Here is a 21,813-nt window from a genome sequence, read left to right on the forward strand (position 1 = left end):
CCAGCGTTCGTGCTGGACGTGCAGACCGCGTGAGACGACGCTTCATCCAGTCCCAAACATGCTCAATGGGGGACAGATCCGGAGATCTTGCTGGCCAGGGTAGTTGACTTACACCTTCTAGAGCACGTTGGGTGGCACGGGATACATGCGGACGTGCATTGTCCTGTTGGAACAGCAAGTTCCCTTGCCGGTCTAGGAATGGTAGAACGATGGGTTCGATGACGGTTTGGATGTACCGTGCACTATTCAGTGTCACCTCGACGATCACCAGGGGTGTACGGCCAGTGTAGGAGATCGCTCCCCACACCATGATGCCGGGTGTTGGCCCTGTGTGCCTCGGTCGTATGCAGTCCTGATTGTGGCGCTCGCCTGCACGGCGCCAAACACGCATACGACCATCATTGGCACCAAGGCAGAAGCGACTCTCATCGCTGAAGACGACACGTCTCCATTCGTCCCTCCATTCACGCCTGTCGTGACACCACTGGAGGCGGGCTGCACGATGTTGCGGCGTGAGCGGAAGACGGCCTAACGGTGTGCGGGACCGTAGCCCAGCTTCATGGAGACGGTTGCGAATGGTCCTCGCCGATACCCCAGGAGCAACAGTGTCCCTAATTTGCTGGGAAGTGGCGGTGCGGTCCCCTACGGCACTGCGTAGGATCCTACGGTCTTGGCGTGCATCCGTGCGTCGCTGCGGTCCGGTCCCAGGTCGACGGGCACGTGCACCTTCCGCCGACCACTGGCGACAACATCGATGTACTGTGGAGACCTCACGCCCCACGTGTTGAGCAATTCGGCGGTACGTCCACCCGGCCTCCCGCATGCCCACTATACGCCCTCGCTCAAAGTCCGTCAACTGCATATACGGTTCACGTCCACGCTGTCGCGGCATGCTACCAGTGTTAAAGACTGCGATGGAGCTCCGTATGCCACGGCAAACTGGCTGACACTGACGGCGGCGGAGCACAAATGCTGCGCAGCTAGCGCCATTCGACGGCCAACACCGCGGTTCCTGGTGTGTCCGCTGTGCCGTGCGTGTGATCACTGCTTGTACAGCCCTGTCGCAGTGTCCGGAGCAAGTATGGTGGGTCTGACACACCGGTGTCAATGTGTTCTTTTTTCCATTTCCAGGAGTGTATATTTGTAATTTTGAAGATTTAATCCGGCGGCCTTCAGCCACTCCGCATGCTGTTCTCATATATGTATCTTATTCGTAAATTTAACTGTGTGTCATGTCTTTTCAAAGCTGAACTTATTCTAAAGCATCTGTTTGGAGGCCTTCAGCCGCGAAGCAAATTTAATTCTTTCAAGAGTGTATTTGTGAACTAAATGATAATAAATTACAATTGTGAAATGAATCGGACCGCAACTCCTTTGGCCCTTTCCACAGTCCTAATTACCTGTTAGACCTGCGTGATTTAGCGGGCGTTTCCGTCTGTAGCTCACATATAACGATTATGCAGAGTGATGATGCCAATTATGGTAAATACTGCCTCGCCGATAAAGAGGACTGATAACAGAAATCCGGTAATTGTGATGGTCTGGTGCAAAAACCATCGACAGAATCCTTCCTGTGAGGAAAATCCGCTGCCCTCGTTGAAGGTCATAGGGATAGTAGCGGTTATCATGCAGGGTACCCATAATCGTGCTTTGGCTTACACCATATCCTACAGAACCCGGTGCTCCACACACTGTCCGCCGCCTCCCTGTACTTTCGTCTGAAAGGATCCATGATCACACAAACGCCCAAAAATGGCTTGAATAGTTGTGTGATGTAGCTGATGTCTGTGAGTGCACTTTTTTTTTGGTATACCCGTCCTGCCTCTCGACCGTTTCCATCTGCTTCGCCGTACACAAACATCGTCTCGGCTTGTACCTGACATGAACATCGGGCCATTCTGCTGCTTACAGTACGCTGCGCCAATCACACAGTCTTCAACACACAAGGAACATACGGTACGTAGTCAGAGGAACTTTCATTCGTCAGCGTCATCTACCCTGGCAACGCCGTATTTTCGGGCACGTATTCGTAGGACCTTTTCTGTCTTCGTCCTGTATAAATGACATACTAACATGGCAATGCTTCTCAATTGCTAAACTGGTATGGAAACTCGAAATACGTCCTAATCTACTTCTTCCCTCTCTCTCCCTGTGCATCTCCTTATCGTTCCTCCCCTCCCCCGCCCCCCTTTGTCCATCACCACCTCTGAGCGCAATATCCTCCTACCCCCTATCTTTCATCTCACTCCAGTTCCTTCTCCCACCTTTCTCTGTCTATTTCTTCCTTTCATCTCTGTATCCATTTTCTCCACCCCCCCCCCTTTCTGCCATCTCCTCTTCCCTCTCTCTCCAATCCCGAGACTTGTTTGTCGTTACTCTCAACGAATCTTTGATTGCGAACTGAAGTCACTTAAAATGAATGATTAAGTCGGTTGGAACCATTGGCATACGGAGTTTGAGAGATCTCCCCTGCTGCTGCATCTATGAGGATAGTAGCTTCATTGACAGCATTTCGCATGGTTTTAGTGTGGAAAATGAGTAAGATTTCAGAGTTTCAGAAGATTCAGATTACATATTTGTTTTCTAAACATAAGCCAATAAGCTGTAAACATAAATTTCCTGTTCTCTGTGAAAGCCAACGAATGTGGAGAAGAAACCAAAACAGCACATTCTTGTGTACAGCATTTTTGTTTGAAATTAGGTACAAGGAGAAAGAAGGTATGTGCGAGAAACAATTCGTCTAATGATCTAAATGTCCCGCTACTGTAGCTGCAACTGACTTCACATTTTAGCTGCATAGCATAGAACAGGATTCTCACAGTGTGTTTTAACAGAAAAACCAGTAAACTGTTACATTAAAAAATATGTAGTGTATGTTCGTCTGGATATTTATTAAAGTACCATGTAAGAATTTCAAGCAAATAGTCGAGAACTTTTCACGATATTATCCCGTTATATATATATATATATATATATATATATATATATATGTGTGTGTGTGTGTGTGTGTATAAAGTATATCGATCGAGGACTTTTCGAGATTTTTGGTAAAATCGTTGAACAACGACTCGTCTTTAGACAGTAGTATGAATCTATTGCCACACATATTAAAAAAAAAAAAAAAAAGTAACCCAAGCCTGTCCGAACGTTTAAAAGAGTATCGTGTAAATATTTGAAGTAAATGAGTCAAAATTTTTCGAGATTCTTGTTAATAATCCTTCCCCTTTACACAGTACACAGAGATTTATGTACTACATATATTAGTAAACGTGAATCGTATGTCCGTTCGAACGTTCGTTAGACTATCGTGTAAAAATTTTGTGCAAATCGATCGAGAATTTTTCCAGATTTTTGCTAACAAACTTAAAACGACTTAAGCTGTCGTACAGGTTTCTTATGTATATATATTTATATGCCATATACAATAAAATACAGTGTAAGTTATATCCTTCCCAATGTTTATTGGAGTAACATTAAAAATTTGAAGTAAATCGATCAAAATTTTTCAAGACTTCTGCTAGCAAAGTATATATATATATATATATATATATATATATATATATGTGTGTGTGTGTGTGTGTGTGTGTGTGTGTGTGTGTGTGTGTGTGTGTGTGGTTTATGTCCTTCGTAACGATTTTTACAATATTGTGCACAAATTTCAAGTAAATTGGTCAAGAACTTTTCAAGACTTTTGGTAACAACCTTAATTAACAACTTGTCTTTATATAGTAGTATCGATTTAGGTGACAATCTGACCAACCCTCTTAAACTGTTCATAGCTGATGCAGTTATTGACCGTCTAGTGAAGACGTTAAAAGACCAAAACCAATTGCAAAATGACTTAGACAAAATACTTGTATGGTGCGAAAAGCGACAGTTGTCTCTGAATAAAGAAAAGTGTGAGGCCATACATATGATCACTAAAAGAAATCCTTTAAATTTCGATTACAGGGTAATTTTTGTAGCAACAGCACCGTATGTTGTACAATTCAACATCAGGTTTGACAAAATTCCTTTGCGAAGACGCTGATTCTCTCGCAAGGGTACGTCACGACCACATATCTTGCACACAGTATTTTTGGATATGGAGTCACAGAGCACAATCTTTCCAAACGAGCATTTATCTCCACACGCTGACTGAGAGGCAACGCCTTAAAGATACTGAAGTTTCTTTCTTGAGGTGCTGATTATCTTTATGTCTAATATTCTAGCTTCCTTCGACCAACTAACTTCATACACCTCTACGTAACTGTTTCCTCTGAATTTTAATTTAGGTGAGAATTTGTTTATTCGTGGTATTTTTATGAAAACGTACGAAACCAGAGAAAATATAAATCAACACTTACTTCACTCGCAACGAACTTCACTAACTACAACCATCAGCACTCGAAAACAAAAACAAACACGACCGGAACGATGAATATCGATAGACGATACAGAGTAGGAAAGATTGACACGATAAAACAATAGATGCAGGAAATAACGAACTAGAAATAAAGGAAACCTGTGCGTAATCTCTGCATGGTGCAAAAAGAAGAATGCCAGATCGCACAGAGCGTCAGAAAAATCATCACAGCTCATGAAATTGTCGAATTCATATGAAACAAAAACTGTTTTAGGCAGGAAATAGAGGGCATTTCTAACACCCAAAAATCTAAGAATTGATTTTTTGAGCCCTTTTGCTTTCCGTCTCCCCTTAAGCTATGCATTTTGGAGCCCATGTTAACAAGCCTCTCGTTTCCGTGAACACCATTTCTCCTGTAGAACAACCTGCCAGCTAATTCAGAAAATGTTTGGGTTGCCAGAAGTTTGTGCACAAGCTGGGTACTAAGAATGAGATAAACCCTAGGGAGATATCTCCTGTGCATTTGCGGAAAAGAGGTAAAGTCACTTCGTTTATATACTTCCGATGCGGAATTCAGCTACGTACTCTGTTTTGGGCAGAGAGTCTATACGATGCACGTGTTGCGGGTTTTCGGCACTCACGTCTTTGTCAGGCTTACTATCTACGTGTAGTCACCATCTCTGTTGCCCAAATTGTGGCAGTCAACATGCAGAGAAGAAATATGTTGCCCACCACGTTTGTAAATATATCTAGAAACCGTATAAAAGCTACGTAGCTAAGTAAAACGAACCTGTAACACGAATAAATAAGTTAATTCCTGTGATTTATGATTTATTTTTCCTTTTAATTACCGCGAGTGATGTGTATTTCTATATGTATATCAACCGAAATAAAAATCTAAAATTTATTAATTACTAGCCCACGCAGTAACTATGTTCCAATATTGATCTGTTCTGATACACTGGCATACTCATTCTACGCAATTGGTCCGCCTGGTATACAGTAATTTCGTATCTTATTACTTTTTGTACTGATTTTACTTTTAACTGACACACTGCATTAAAAGTAGTGTCCATAAAGCATCAAATGTCGCTGTGATGATTGGTTAATTGAATGAGAACATTGAGAAACTTCAAATGACATTTTTTTAACAAAATTCAGTTCCCTATGGCTTTGTACTTATACAGGCAAATCTTGATAAAGAGAAAAGCATATTCTTGGAATTTTCTGTTGTGTTATATAACCATTGTATAATCTAAACCGAAGAGAAGACCACATGTACAAAAGCATGGACTTCTTCAAAATTTTGTGTTGTCAGCACTGTTTTGAACAGAGAGCATAATCGATATATGCTATGATTTACAATAAAATGCATGATCTAAGGCGATTTCTACCGTTCCAACCAAAAGAAGAAATCGTCCAGAACTTCTACAGTGACACATAAAATTGGCCAACAGATGTATGTCTATGAATGAACCATGTGTTGAGTATAATTCCAAAGATAATGGAAAATGGGTATAATTTCTTTGATCTTTACCCACATTAGCAATAAAATGTGAGTTAAGAAACGACTTATACTTATTTATTACGAAATATTGAGAAATCCGACATGTTCACTAGATAAATTTTAACTTAACGTCAAGAAAACGTATCACCACTGTCTGTAGAGCACGGCATTTTTCCTTCTACATTCATTTTAAAGCAAATGACAAGAAAACGGGAATTTCAGCATAATTTTAAGAGACAGAATGTTTTTTTTTTTTTGTATCTACTGAAAAGGTTAGTTTTTTGTACTTTCGGTGTTTCTCAGTATTCCCATTCAATTACCATACATAGTACCTTGCAGAATAACAGAACAGAATGATCGGATACTTGCAGGAAGGAAATATCATAAGTGGAGTTGTGTAATGTGACGGAAAATAATAAAATATTTAGATAATATCACACATCAACGCAACGTAGGACCTTTAAATATACTTTCAGGGTAAATAAAAGTTTGATTTTCTAACGATATTAGTTCTGCATAATCTCATCATTTGAATCACCCAATTTGATTTCGTGCGCTACAGTTTCCGTTTGTTTCCTGGCGTGGAGGGTCCCACCATTCAGGTCGCATAACGCGGGACAAAGCTCAAACGCACCGAGAGATACTGCCGGTGGAGTAAGGTGTGCTGCGCCCTGCATATTTTAATGTTGCTGCTCCAAGTTGTGAGTGAAAGCGCGGAGTAAAACTGACGTAGTGCGAGTTCATCTCATCAGGGAAAGTGCGCACGTGGGAGGTGGAGGGGAATTTTCGTTTGCAGTAACAGTGACGGAGCGGCGAACTCGGCAATTTCGCGGAGCAGCCACCTCAGGTCGGGTCGACGTACCGCTACTGCCGCTGCCACAGGTGAGGCGCGCCCGTGCGGTGATCCGTCAGCGGGGGGACTGACGGATCGCTGCACAGTACAGCACACAACACCTCGTCGGCAATTCCATGAGCGTCATGCGAGTTGTTCCGATACTGAACGAGAACTTTTTCATAAACGCGAACTTTCACATCAGAAGACTTCTGACAATAATTTATTTTTTCAGAGGTGCAGTGAAAAATGGCTAGTACTCTGCAACAAGAAACAGGAAAATATTTTACAGCAGAGGCTGTGCGATGGTAAAATATTTATTTCGGGGAACTACACGCGCAGTAGCATTCCGTGATCCTCCCTGAACAAAAGCTGAAGCACTTCTCGCTGTTGTCAAAAAAGAGAAGCACAGAGTAAAAAAGTATTAAATTCGGCGAAGGACAAAATACAATTTGATACGTTTTCACCCCAATTGTCCTGTGCTCTTTGACGCTGTTGAGTCAGATCGGGGCATTTTATATGCTTCACCATAGTAACTTAGCGCTGAAAAACGTGAACCGGATCAAATCGTATTATGTACACTGCAGACGATGGTCCAAAGGTTTCGTGCTAAGGACAATTTGCCCAGTGTGCGTTATTAGCCCGCTATTTTCATCTTACAATACACGGTGTCGTGTTGATTACAGGGCTGTGCACTTTCGATCACTATAGAGGGCTATTTACCTGTGAGAGAGCGATGGAAAGAAAGTACACTACTGGAAATTAAAATTGCTACACCAAGAAGAAATGCACATGATAAACGGGTATTCACTGGACAAATATATTATACTAGAACTGACATGTGACTACATTTTCACGCAATTTGGGTGCATAGATCTTGAGAAATCAGTACCTAGAACAACCACCTCTGACCGTAATAACGGCCTTGATACGCCTGGGCATTGAGTCAAACAGGTCGTGGATGGCGTGTACACGTACAGCTGCCCATGCAGCTTCAACACGATACCACAGTTCATCAAGAGTAGTGACTGGCGTATTGTGACGTACCAGTCGCTCGGCCACCATAGACCAGACGTTTTCAACTGGTGAGACATCTGGAGAATGTGCTGGCCAGGGCAGCAGTCGAACATTTTCTGTATCCAGAAAGGCCCGTACAGGACCTGCAACTTGCGGTCGTGCATTATCCTGCTGAAATGTAGTGTTTCGCAGGGATCGAATGACAGATAGAGCCACGGGTCGTAACACATCTGAAATGTAACGTCCACTGTTCATAGTGCCGTCAGTGTGAACAAGAGGTGACCGAGACGTGTAACCAATGGCACCCCATACCACCACGCCGGTTGATACGCCAGTATGGCGATGACGAATACACGCTTCCAACGTGCGTTCACCGCGATGTCGCCAAACACGGACGCGACCATCATGATGCTGTAAACAGAACCCGGATTCATCCTAAAAAATGACGTTTTGCCATTTGTGCGCCCAGGTTCGTCGTTGAGTACACCATCGCAGGCGCTCCTGTCTGTGATGCAGCGTCAAGGGTAACCGCAGCCATCGTCTCCGAGCTGATAGTCCATGCTGCTGCAAACGTCGTCGCACTGTTCGTACAGATGGTTGTTGTCTTGCAAACGTCCCCATCTGTTGACTCAGGGATCGAGACGTGGCTGCACGATCCGTTACAGTCATGCGGGTGAGATGCCTGTCATCTCGACTGCTAGTGATACGAGGACTTTGGGATCTAGAACGGCGTTCCGTATTACCCTCCTGAACCACAGATTCCATATTCTGCTAACAATCATTGGATCTCGACCAAAGCGAACTGCAATGTCGCGATACGATAAACCGCAATCGCGATAGGCTACAATCCGACCTTTGCCAAAGTGGCAAACGTGATGATACGCATTTCGCCTCCATACACGAAGCATCACAACAACGTTTCACCAGGCAACGCCGGTCAACTGCTGTTTGTGCATGAGAAATTGGTTGGAAACGTTCCTCATGTCAGCACGTTGTAGGTGTTTCCACCGGCGCCAACCTTGTGTGAATGCTCTGAAAAGCTAATCATTTGCATATCACAGCCGTCTTTCTGTCGGTTAAATTTCGCGTCTGTAGCACGTCATCTTCGTGGTGTAGCAGAATGAGAATTACAGACGGTGTGAAAAGGAAGCTCGGTAAGTAATAACACCTGGTGGGTTTTATGAGTTATTATTTCAGTGAAATTTGACATGTCGGTTATTCGTGCGGGAAAGATAGCGTAAATGCATGTTTTTATACTTTGATTCAGCAAGCAATCCTATCAAAGGAACGTCCGCAACTGAGCATTATAGCAGAAGTTGCTCTGCGCACGCTGGTGATACACTGCGCCCTGTATTAGTCCATCTTGTCACTTTTGACCGTAGCACAAAGTTATTACACCTGATGATGGACATATAAGAGCCTGAAACCGGCCGTGTTCTAAATAAAAAGAGTCTTACGTGTGTGAGTGAATTCCTAAGGGACCACACTGCTGACGTCATCGGTCCCTAGACTTACACACTACTTAAACTAACTTAGGCCGATGCCCGATGGAGGACTCGAACCTCAGGCGGGAGGGGCCGTGCAATCCGTCACGTGGCGCCACAAACCGCGCGACCACTCCGCGCTGCGAACCTTACAAGTGAAGCGGTATTTTCAACCTCTATTTGATTCAACTTTACTGCCTGTAGTTGTCACGAGACGAGACATATTTCGTTTTAGGTACTTCAACCTAAATACAGATTTAAGTAATTTTCAGCCTTCTTGTAATCACAGTTCTACCTGGCGAAAGCTGAGAATGAAGCTTACAGTGTAGTGAAGCACGATTACAGATTCACACTGATCATGAAAGATATACATCCAAAACCACGAAGAAGTCGAAAGCATTAAGCAGGAAAGCGCACTCGAAATTTCATTGATAAACTGGATGCCGATAAACTTTTGAAAACAAGATTTGGAGAAAACTGGGAAGAGATTGATAGTTTGCAGTTTTAAAACATGATTCGATCAAACGATGTTTTGTTAGGTGAACTGGTTCAAATGGTATGAAGTGCCATTAGTTAAAATAGCGGGAAAACTAGAAAAGAAGTGATGTGAGAATTATGGTCAGCAACTGCGTTTCTCAAGCGAACACCGTAATAAAAAGTTCGCCATGACCTGTTTTCGTCTTAGGCTGAAGCAACACAATTTTATCGTACATTTACGGAATGACGTAAAAAGTTCACAGTCAGGAAGCAAAAACCGAGACTGGCACTGTTGAGACAGACCTTCTCGAGGCGTAAATCTGTTGCTACGCAGTGACTCAACATCATTCTGTGAAACTTGCCTTAGGTGTCAGAGGCAACAATGCAATGAATAAACGTGACAATACTGTCATTGGGGAATGCAACAATCATTGTGCTATAATTTCTCTTTATTTTTCGTTTTCAACGTAAAAAAGTTAATAACTACAGATTTCGGTGATTAATCACTATTTTCAGACTAATAACTACAACGGGATTAACCCGTCAGGACGTCAACTATGTCACAGGCATCTCCAAAAGTTTGTGAGAAACAAGTCAGAAGAACTTGTAAGGCTGTTGGAGAGGAGGATGTGCTGGGAAATAATTGTTAAGAAAGAAACAGATACGTTGTGCCATTTCCGAGTTATTCAGCATTTAAGTTAGCCAGTCAGATCGTTGCGCGCGCGGTTTCAAGCAGCCTGCCAGATTAAAGTGTCACCAGACGAACACTTCGTTCGGTTTCCTCAAACCTAATTAACGTAGCTTTTGCTCACCTCCAAAAAAGGAACACTGTAACTGTTAAAGAGCGGTGTACTGGTAACTTACGGGCGCACAGACATCTGTGCACTACCGCTTTTTGGCTTGTGGGAGTGCTTGCATTTGCACGCGTAACGACTCGATTGGCCGACTCCAATGCCAAATAAATCGGAAAGGCGCAACGTACCAAAGAAAAATGGTTCAAATGGCTCTGAGCACTATGGGACTTAACATCTGAGGTCATCAGTCCCCTAAAACTTAGAACTACTTAAACCTAACTAACCTAAAGACATCACAAACACCCATGCCCGAGGCAGGATTCGAACCTGCGACCGTACCACTCGCGCGGTTCCGGACTGAAGCTCCTAGAACCGCTCGGCCACCGCGGCCGGCGCAACGTACTGAGTTTTTGTCTTAACAATCATTACTCAGCAAAACATCTGCTGCAACACCCTTACAAGTTCTTCAGACTCTTTCGGACCACCCTGTATATTGTCACTGCAGTAAACACTTTCACAAGCCAACCCTGGCAAATATATATCTCAGCTGAAGACGGTAATTAATCACGAAATGACTAATTATATCTCAATTTTACGCGATCTGTGTGGGAAAAAAAGCTCATACGCGTCGTATTGTCACCAAGTAACTAACGTATCGGAAATATATAGATGTGGTGAGCACTAAAAATTAATTTTCACGGATAATGCCGTCACTAAGTGAGCTACCACGATTCAAGATCTGCTTCAGTTTACCAAGAAACCACTCTTCTTCAAAACCTACCTGAGTCTTATTTATTCACTTCTGGACCAGTGACACTAATAATGACGAACGCCTCCTGTTCCCTGGCTCTCTAGTCCTGAATCGATAACAGTCGCTAGATTTCGGGGTGCTAATATTTTGAATCCTGCCGCCGCCAACCTTATCTCTCTAATAATAACAATACTTTGAGTATATTGTAATAGTTATTACAAAAGGTATTTAATGTCGCGTTTGCCTGTACCACGCACTAATTCCGAGTCCACCGCGTGGCAGCCAATGACTCCGAAAAAGTTTGTTATAATATTTACAAAACTGAGGGAAATGATTAGCAATGTCGTCGAATGATGCTGAAACGTTTGGCAATGAGAATCATTCATGCAAACGACCACTTGAATAAGACACTTTTATGAAGCTTTTAAGCGTTCATTGCTTACGTATCACACTCCTGCTATCGTACTGAGGCTGTGTACGCAGAAGAATGTGTGTAGTATCAGCACAGCTTAAGCTTGTTCTTGTGCTCCAGTCCTCTCTCAGCCGCAGTCAATGTCCTTAGTGGAGTTTATTTCCTCTCCTCCCCACCCGTTTTCCCTAGGACTATCAGAAAATATTCGACAAGGAGGAGAAATGGTATGACGGAAACTGGCTTTACCGCGACCTAAGTGCTACGACAGTATGAATTTTTCACTCTACACCAGATAATACGAGTAATACTACCTTCCGTCTGTGTAATATTTTTTTACCTAATAGTGTTAGTGTAGCAGAGAACGGAAGGTGTTTGTGTCTAAATAATAGCACGGAGCTACCACTGTACAGAGCTTCTGAACAGGATACTGAACCCCGAAAAAACAAGTTTTTATGTTTCAGGACGGTGTAATCTCCTCTGTGGAGACAAAACTCAATTTATGTAAGACTGTGTATACCTTTATTTCTAATTTAGAGCTACAGAATACAGTTTGGGAGGCGTGGTACATAATTCATTGGATGCTGATATTTCGTGCAATTCATTTATAACACTAATTGCTTATCTATCTCAAGATGTAGCTTATACTATTTCACATGCACTTTATGTAGCACGTCATTGGTTCATTCCATGGCACACAGAGAGATATGAACAGCCGAAGAACACATTCAGTACTACGCCTGCGGTTTAAATTTCTATTCCGTGTTCTATCCTCTTTAGTCACTGTTTCCAAATTTTCCAGATCCTCTATCCGTCTGCTCGGACAGTTCTTGCTAAAAACTGGTAGATAATTTTTTGGAAATATAAATCCATGTCGACAACAAGTACACCAAGATTAACATTAGTACGAACATTCCTATATAAGAATTTATTGTTCGACGTTATTAAAGAACAGTGACAAAAGATGACTGGTCTCAGTGCGTCACAATAAGCGGTTTGTCATCTACACTCCTGGAAATGGAAAAAAGAACACATTGACACCGGTGTGTCAGACCCACCATACTTGCTCCGGACACTGCGAGAGGGCTGTACAAGCAATGATCACACGCACGGCACAGCGGACACACCAGGAACCGCGGTGTTGGCCGTCGAATGGCGCTAGCTGCGCAGCATTTGTGCACCGCCGCCGTCAGTGTCAGCCAGTTTGCCGTGGCATACGGAGCTCCATCGCAGTCTTTAACACTGGTAGCATGCCGCGACAGCGTGGACGAGAACCGTATGTGCAGTTGACGGACTTTGAGCGAGGGCGTATAGTGGGCATGCGGGAGGCCGGGTGGACGTACCGCCGAATTGCTCAACACGTGGGGCGTGAGGTCTCCACAGTACATCGATGTTGTCGCCAGTGGTCGGCGGAAGGTGCACGTGCCCGTCGACCTGGGACCGGACCGCAGCGACGCACGGATGCACGCCAAGACCGTAGGATCCTACGCAGTGCCGTAGGGGACCGCACCGCCCCTTCCCAGCAAATTAGGGGCACTGTTGCTCCTGGGGTATCGGCGAGGACCATTCGCAACCGTCTCCATGAAGCTGGGCTACGGTCCCGCACACCGTTAGGCTGTCTTCCGCTCACGCCCCAACATCGTGCAACCCGCCTCCAGGCGTGAATGGAGGGACGAATGGAGACGTGTCGTCTTCAGCGATGAGAGTCGCTTCTGCCTTGGTGCCAATGATGGTCGTATGCGTGTTTGGCGCCGTGCATGTGAGCGCTACAATCAGGACTGCCTACGACCGAGGCACACAGGGCCAACACCCGGCATCATGGTGTGGGGAGCGATCTCCTACACTGGCCGTACACCACGGGTGATCGTCGAGGGGACACTGAATAGTGCACGGTACATCCAAACCGTCATCGAACCCATCGTTCTACCATTCCTAGACCGGCAAGGGAACTTGCTGTTCCAACAGGACAATGCACGTCCGCATGTATCCCGTGCCACCCAACGTGCTCTAGAAGGTGTAAGTCAACTACCCTGGCCAGCAAGATCTCCGGATCTGTCCCCCATTGAGCATGTTTGGGACTGGATGAAGCGTCGTCTCCCGCGGTCTGCACGTCCAGCACGAACGCTGGCCCAACTGAGGCGCCAGGTGGAAATAGCATGGCAAGTCGTTCCACAGGACTACATCCAGCATCTCTACGATCGCCTCCATGGGAGAATAGCAGCCTGCATTGCTGCGAAAGGTGGATATACACTGTACTAGTGCCGACATTGTGCATGCTCTGTTGCCTGCGTCTATGTGCCTGTGGTTCTGTCAGTGTGATCATGTGATGTATCTGACCCCAGGAATGTGTCAATAAAGTTTCCCCTTCCTGGGACAATGAATTCACGGTGTTCTTATTTCAATTTCCAGGAGTGTATTACAAATGTTTACTGATCACTTTGTAATGAGTTGTAATCATCTGAAGCAATCCTCCGTTAGTGTGTTCTGATAGTGTCAGACAATGGTACTTAGTTTTATATCCATGTCATCTGCTTTACTGCTGAGTTTAAAGGAATAACAATTTACTCATTAAAGAAGATCAAGCTGCACTAACAGTCTCTGTTATTCGTTCAGACACAGGTAGTAAACATATACAGGGTGGAGAAAAACTATGTAACGACATTTTAACTCTGGATAGCTGATGCCTGTAGCAACCAAAATTACTAATGTTTTGTAGGTCGACAACGCACCGTTTTTATGCTACGGAAACTTGGCGCCACGCGCTCCGATTGGCCGTGGGATTGCCCATCTGCCGTTCATCGATCGGTTCACACACGCAAACGTCCCTCGCCTCGTCACTGCCCCAACGTGATACGCACATGTGTCGAATAGGTCTTCACACGTGACCTTTGCTTCGGATCACACACAAGCCACCTGCGGTTTAATCCTACTCTAAGCGTGGTTGCACAGTATTCGTTTGAAGAACAACAAGATATGATTTTTGTTTATGGACTAGCAGACGGTAATGTGCATTAAGTTCGACGGTTATATGAGGAACGGTACCCAGCAAGACGCCACCCACACCTGCAAACGTTTACAGCAATTCACTGGCGACTTGGCGAAACCGGCTCGTTAGCAGGATATCATGGTGATGCTGGAAGACCTCGAACACGACGGGATGCTGCCTTTGAAGAGACTGTTCTGAGCGCTTCGAGAAAGCACCTACGACAAGTACTCGAGCGGCTGGACACGACATACAGGTCACTCATCGGTTAGTCTCAGAGGTTTTAAGGGATGACCGCCAACCGCCATTTAGTTTCCACCCCGTACTAGACCTGAATCCTATGGCGGAGTATGAACAAAGGCTAGGGTTTTGTCGGTGGTTTCTGCGACGTGTTGTAAGTGATCCCGACTTCCTCGCCATTGTGTTGTTTACCAACGAGTGCCTTTTCCATCGGAATGGCCTTTACAACACTCTAAACGTTCATTACTGGGCAAGGAAGAATCCTCGCGTCACGTACGTCCGAGGACACCAGGAACGATTTTCGCTCAACATTTGGGCAGGCATTGTTGGTAACCTACCAGCTGATGTTGTCAGTTGGTGTGGGATCCGTAGAACACACTGGAATGGGTAACTGTGACGCCAGCTTTGAGACACACTATGTGACCAAATGTATCCGGACACCCCCAAAAACATACGATTTTCATATTACGTACATTGTGCTGCCATCTACTGTCAGGTACTCCATATCAGTGACCTCAGTAGTCATTAGAGATCGTGAGAGAGCAGAATGGGACGTTTCGCGGAACTCACGGACTTCGAACGTGGTCAGGTGATTGGGTACACTTGTGCCATACGTATGTAAGCGAGAAATCCACACTCCTAAACATCTCTAGGTCCACTGTTTCCGATGTGATAGTGAACTGGAAAGGTGAAAGGACACGTACAGCACAAAAGCGCATAGACCGACCTCGTCTGTTGACTGACAGAGGCCGCCGACAGTTGAAGAGGGTCGTAACGTGTAATCGGCAGACATCTATCCAGACCATCACACAGGAATTTCAAATTGCATCAGGATCCACTGCAAGTACTATGATAGTTAGGCGGGAGGTGAGAAAACTTGGATTTAATGGTCGAGCAACACATCACGCCGGTAAATGCCAAACGGCGCCTCGCTTGGTGTAAGGAGCGTAAACACTGGATGATTGAACAGTGGCGATCCGATGGCAGGGTGTGGGTATGGCGAATGCCCGGTGAACGTCATCTGCCAGTGCGTGTAGTGCCAACAATAAAATTCGGAGGCTTTGGTATTATGGTGTAGTTATCTTTTTCATGGAGGGGGCTTGCACCCCTTGTTGTTTTGCGTGGCACTATCGCACCATAGTTCTACATTGATGTTTTAAGCACCTTCTTGCTTCCCACTGTTGAAAAGCAATTCGGAGATGGCAATTGCATCTTTCAACACGGTGGAGCACCTGTTCATAATGCAAGGCCTGTGGTAGAGTGGTTACACGACAATAACATCCCTGTAATGGACTGGTCTGCACAGAGTCCTGACCTGAGTCCTATAGAACACCTTTTGGATGTTTTGAAACGCCGACTTCTTGCCAGTCCTCACCGGCCGACATCGATACCACTCCTCAGTGCAGCACTCCGTCAAGAATGGGCTGCCATTCCCCAAGAAACCATCCAGCACGTGATGAATCGTATGCCTGCGAGAGTGGAAGCTGTCATCAAGGCTAATGGCGGGCCAACACCATATTGAGTTCCAGCATTACCGATGGAGGGCGCCATGAAATTGTAAGTCATTTTCAGCCAGGTGTCCGGATACTTTTGATCACATAGTGTAGGTCAGGACAGCAAGAGCAACATGAGGCCTTGCGTATCATCTTGAGAGATAATGTCATGATGGGGTCGAAAACAGTGTACAGTCGCTTGCCTCAACATGCAACGGCTGTTGTCCAAATAAATGGTTATCTTTTTCTGTTTCTTTTGCCTTGGTTTCTGTTCCCAAATATATACCGCAAAGTGCAGTTGTTTTACAAGCATAGGTAAGTTTATAAACGCGTCATTGAGCGAGCTAAAAGCTATCCGAAAGATCCAGTTCGAGAAGTGTTTCGGGGACTGGAAGAAGTGCAGGCACCCATATATATTACAGAAACGAATGTACGTACTTACGTGTGTGTATACTCCAAATCATCTACGAAACTACTTGACCAATTTCAAACAAACCTGGTATACATACCCCTTAGTGTCCGACAACAATTGCCGTGGACCTGAGAACCACCTTCATATCACAGTTAAGGAGATATGACATGAACCATGAGATGATTGAAAAATTGCCGCATCATGCATGACTTTTAAATTTATTACTTCTGTGTTACTAGCTCTGTTCGCAATAAACTACACAGACAGTATCCATGTATCCCACTAAATGCAGCAACAAAACTATATCATGGCACCAGACATAGTTCAGGAGCCATGACATCCTAAACACTTATATATGTGAAAAAACTGCCGCAAGATTCATGACTTTGCAATTTATTACATTTTTTGCTACTTCGCAGCATATTTTCCAGACAGTATCCACATATGTCGCTGAATCTACCTACCCAGATATATCATTCTATGATGAGTACTTTAAGAGATATGACAAAATGCCTCATCACACATGAAGTTTTAATAGATTTATTCTTTACTACCAAGACACTCCTGCAGTCGAGTGAAATTAAGAAAATTCCTGACACCTGACAGCACTTTTGACAGGTTTCAAATACGAAGCGCAAACAGCTGTAGGTGTAAACATTAACTGTCTACAGAGCTATGAAGAGCTTTTACTAAACTGCGTTGTAGACACGCGAAGCAGCTGAGTCCCGGGTACAGAAACTGTCAGCTGTACTGTACTTATATATTTGTACAGTATACATATTTCTTTTTACGACTGTTTCATAACTTCGAAGGTGCTTTCACGAACATATGGAAATTAAGTTTTTTCTATATTACACTACAAACACAGTTCACTCTTTGTTTTCCTTTCTAGTAAAAAACTGCCAAAATGAATACCCTGGTAAAGCAGGATTTATCAGTTAGTAGGTTTATAATACCAAATGGAGACTATTTTAAAGGGAATTTACGTATAATGAAAAATTATTTCCGAAACAACAATAATTTTCTATATGGTGTTCCGACATAGAGGAGGATAGGACCAGCAACTTGGGTGTGAAATATTTTAACTTTTTACAATGTACGTCACAATTGCTATAATGTAATGGTCATTTCTTTGTGGCGACGGTTTCGGCCAATCCAGTCCATTTTCAAACTTTAACCTCAAACGTAAGTGTAATCATACAATCCATGTACATATGAGTAACAAATGTTCATATTCGTCGCTAGAAATCATTACATGCAAATAAAATATTAAGCTTGATATGGGTACGTAATATGATTTCTTTCCAGTCGAACGGAGCAAACTTAGTTTACATACATTACAGGTACCAGATAAATCACGTTTCAAAGATAGCCGTACACAATTACAACAATATAAAAAATATACGAGTATTATTTTTACTTATTTGCTGCCTTTCGATTTAGTCTGAAAACTTTTTAAGATTATGAGTCTCGTAAGGTAGGAGAATACCTTCAGTACAATAGCACAGCTGTTCGTTCTCGTCTCGCGTTAAATTCCGGAGTTGTAGCGAGGGAATAAGAAGGAGGATCCCGGCTGAGCTGCGGTTATGGAGAGAAGTCGTGAGCCAGCGGCGGCAACAGCCTGTGCGCCGCGCCGTTATTAATTTTTCCTCCAGAAGCGCGTCTCGGGCCTGTTACATTTGAGTAGCGGAGAAGTGGCAGGCAGGCGGCCGTGGGCGGGCGCCGCCGCTTCGTCCCGAGCAGCAGCTTATGACGTTGCAGCTGGCGCCAGGATATTGGCGGCCGGCGGGTCCCTGGCGTCACCGCGAATGGCCCGTTGCGGTTCGCCCACCTCGCGCCGCTACGCATCCACATGGTCGCCTAATGATCCTGCCAACAGCAATTCGCTCTCTACATCTCCCCTATAGGTACCGAATGTGCTACAAGTTCACGTTACATCACCGAGACGCGGCTAACGGGTCACATTTGCTTTTCTTTTCTTTTTTCTTCTTTCTTTTTTTTTAATCACACAGGTTCGTCAATAGGTAAGGAAACTCTCTTCTAAAAAAATGTGAATAAACTGAAATTTGAAGCCGGATTGTATGAGATGGGAGAGGGAGGGGGTCTGGGGATCTGTGGGGCTATGTATCCAATTTAGACTCTGAGTTATTTTCCAGCACTTATTCTAAATAGGATGCTGTATGCCGTACGAGTTGTGACAGTCAGTCGAAAAAATCATTTCATATATTCATCCATACGTGGAGTAACACATCTGCATTGCAGTCTGAGATCGAAAACATCGTACTAGAAGCTAATAACCGTTTCATCTCATTTATAAATAACAAGATTTCCACATCTAGACTCCGATACACTATAATCTGAATGTGGAAATCTTGTGGTTTACACGTGAGGTGAAAAAGTTATTTGCTTGTAGTACGATTGTTTCTACCTGAGATTGCAATGAAGATATTTTACTCCACATATTGATGAATGTATGTATTTATTTTCGATTGTATGCCACTACACTTTAGACATATAGCGTACTGGTTATGGATAAGTGCTTCAAAATGATATAGAGTCGAAATTGGCCAAAATCACAGAAAATACGAACAATGTTTTCTATCACAAAATTCTTGGTTGCTTTGGAGCCACATATCGCACTCATGCTACAAAAATGACACAACTCTAAATACCAGATTTTCCACAAACCAAGAAAAACTCTTTTTACAATAACAAAATATTGTTAAGACAAATAAAGTTATCAGAACTAATGAGAATGGACATAACACGAGGCTCAAATAGCCCACAATGAAATTTTTACTCTGCAGCAGGGTGTACGCTCGTACGTACCTTCCTGGAAGATTAAAACTGCTTGTTGACCGACACACGAACTCAGGACATTTGCCTTTCGTGGGCAAGTATTCTACCGACGTTTTTACGCTTGACGATTCTCAGTCCATAACATAATTAGTAAAACCAAAGAGGAAGAGTACAGTAACATATTGGCAGTATACTGTACTCTATAAGGAAAGGAGGGGGAGAGAGGAAATAATTGGAGCTATACATCACTCCACCGGTGGGGAGCCCGAGGGCAAGGAGGACAGGGGTCTTAATGGAGACCTGACGATAATGCCCCTGGGTCTCTCAACAGTCGAATGAATAGGAGTGCATTTGGTAGTTAGGGTATGGTGAGGTGGGGAGGACTTCTATTTTCTTTTAATTTAATTCCAATACGGGAGATGTGGTGGTGGTGGGAGGGGCGACGGTAAGGTGTCAAGCTACTGCCTTGTTGGGGCTGCCTTGTTCGGCGATTACGATGCGCTCACCTTTGACACGTCCTCAGGAGCTGGGGACTAAATATGCAGATGCAGCGAGAAGAGCAGAAGTAGAACCCATTGGATGGGAGTTCGGATAAGGCCCATTACACTTCCATTGGGCGGGGACGGGGTGACATGAATACACTACGCAAGTAGTTGGCAAATAGGTTTCAGTAATTGGGTCGTCACTCCAAGTCAGTGTGGACATTCTGCAACCTGTGCTAAGTCTACAGCTCGTTGTGTAGTGGCTAGCGTTACTGCCTCTGGATCAAGGGGTCACGGGTTCGATTTCCGGCCAGATTGGGGATTTTCTCTGCCCAGAAACTGGGCGTTAGTGTTTCCTCATCATTTCACCCTCATCATCATCATTCGAGAAGTGCCGAGATTGCACTGTGTAAAAATTGGTGTCAGAACTGGGACTTAATATAGGCCCTGATGATCCCGCAGTTGAGTGCCCTAGAAAACAAATATCATCATCATCATCATCAACCTGCGCAAAAAGTCGAGGCCTGATTTGTCGCTGTCACCATAGTGGTATCAGAGCGTCCAACCTCTCATCCAGAGTATGACATTGGTTTTGGCAGTGCAGTAGCAGCCCTTTGGCGGCGTGAGCGAGGCATGTCCGAACAACGTCGCTTTGGTTCACTCCGAGGGGCCTGGACACTTCCTTGTTGCCAGCCCTTCCTGGCACAAAGTAACCATACGGACGCGATCGAATCGCGGTATTGACCGTCTAGACATGGTTGAACTACAGACAACACGAGCTGTGTACCTCCTTCCTGGTGGAATGACTGGAATGATCCGCTGTCGGAACCCGTCCGTCTAATAGGCGCTGCTCATGCATGGTTGTTAACATGTTTGGGCGGGTTTAGTGACATCTCTGAACAGTCTGTGATACAATATCTACAGTCAACGTCTATCTTCAGGAGTTCTGGGAACTGGGGTGATGCAAAACATTTTTTTATGTGTGTATCTCTATCGAAATAGAAACATCGAGCACCGATGTTTGTATAATATGTTATATTTATTTCGCATTTTCGGTAAATATTTGAAGTTTTTATTTTGAAGTTGTAGTAGAACATAATTTTACTTTCACTGTATGAAGGAGTCTTACTACTTTTTGAGCTTTCATCAAGATAGTCTTCTCTTTCACTATGTGATGGAAGTGTAGATGGCACACCAGCTGCGTTAAATACAGTTTTTAACGCAACTAGTGTGCTACTTCTTCACTTCGCGCATTCTTCAAAAACAGTTGCTGAAACTGATTAACAAAAGTTTAAATGACAAGATTGGTCTTTGCAGTAGGCGGAGACGTGTGAGGGGAAATGCTGACGTAACCGGCGCTCGGTGTTACCAACAGAAACTGCAACGTTTAGCTTCCCCAGTCAGCTTTGACACTACAACTGTAGGTCACTGGAGTTTGCACAAATGAAGAAACAGGGAAATCGAGATGAAATGTTCCAGACAAATCCGATATGTGACGAAACCGAACAGCGGACCCATCTGACACTTCCTATTTTACCACTTACCCGCAGTTACCACTGCTAGCAAATTGCTTATCACCAAGCGTGAACGTGCATTATTTTCCTTTCAATTCTTGCTCCAAGGGCGATAAGTAGATTGCTAGCCTGTTGGTGTGCAGAATATCAAATAATAAATCAGTACTTAAATACACAGCCTTAAAACTGGCAGTGTATATCCAATATGCTTCCGATATTTTTTTGGCCAGTACATCAATATTTTTTCGGTCAATGTATCGACATATCAATAATT

Source organism: Schistocerca cancellata, chromosome 1 (assembly GCF_023864275.1).
Source record: "Schistocerca cancellata isolate TAMUIC-IGC-003103 chromosome 1, iqSchCanc2.1, whole genome shotgun sequence".
Classification (NCBI taxonomy): Eukaryota; Metazoa; Arthropoda; class Insecta; order Orthoptera; family Acrididae; genus Schistocerca; species Schistocerca cancellata.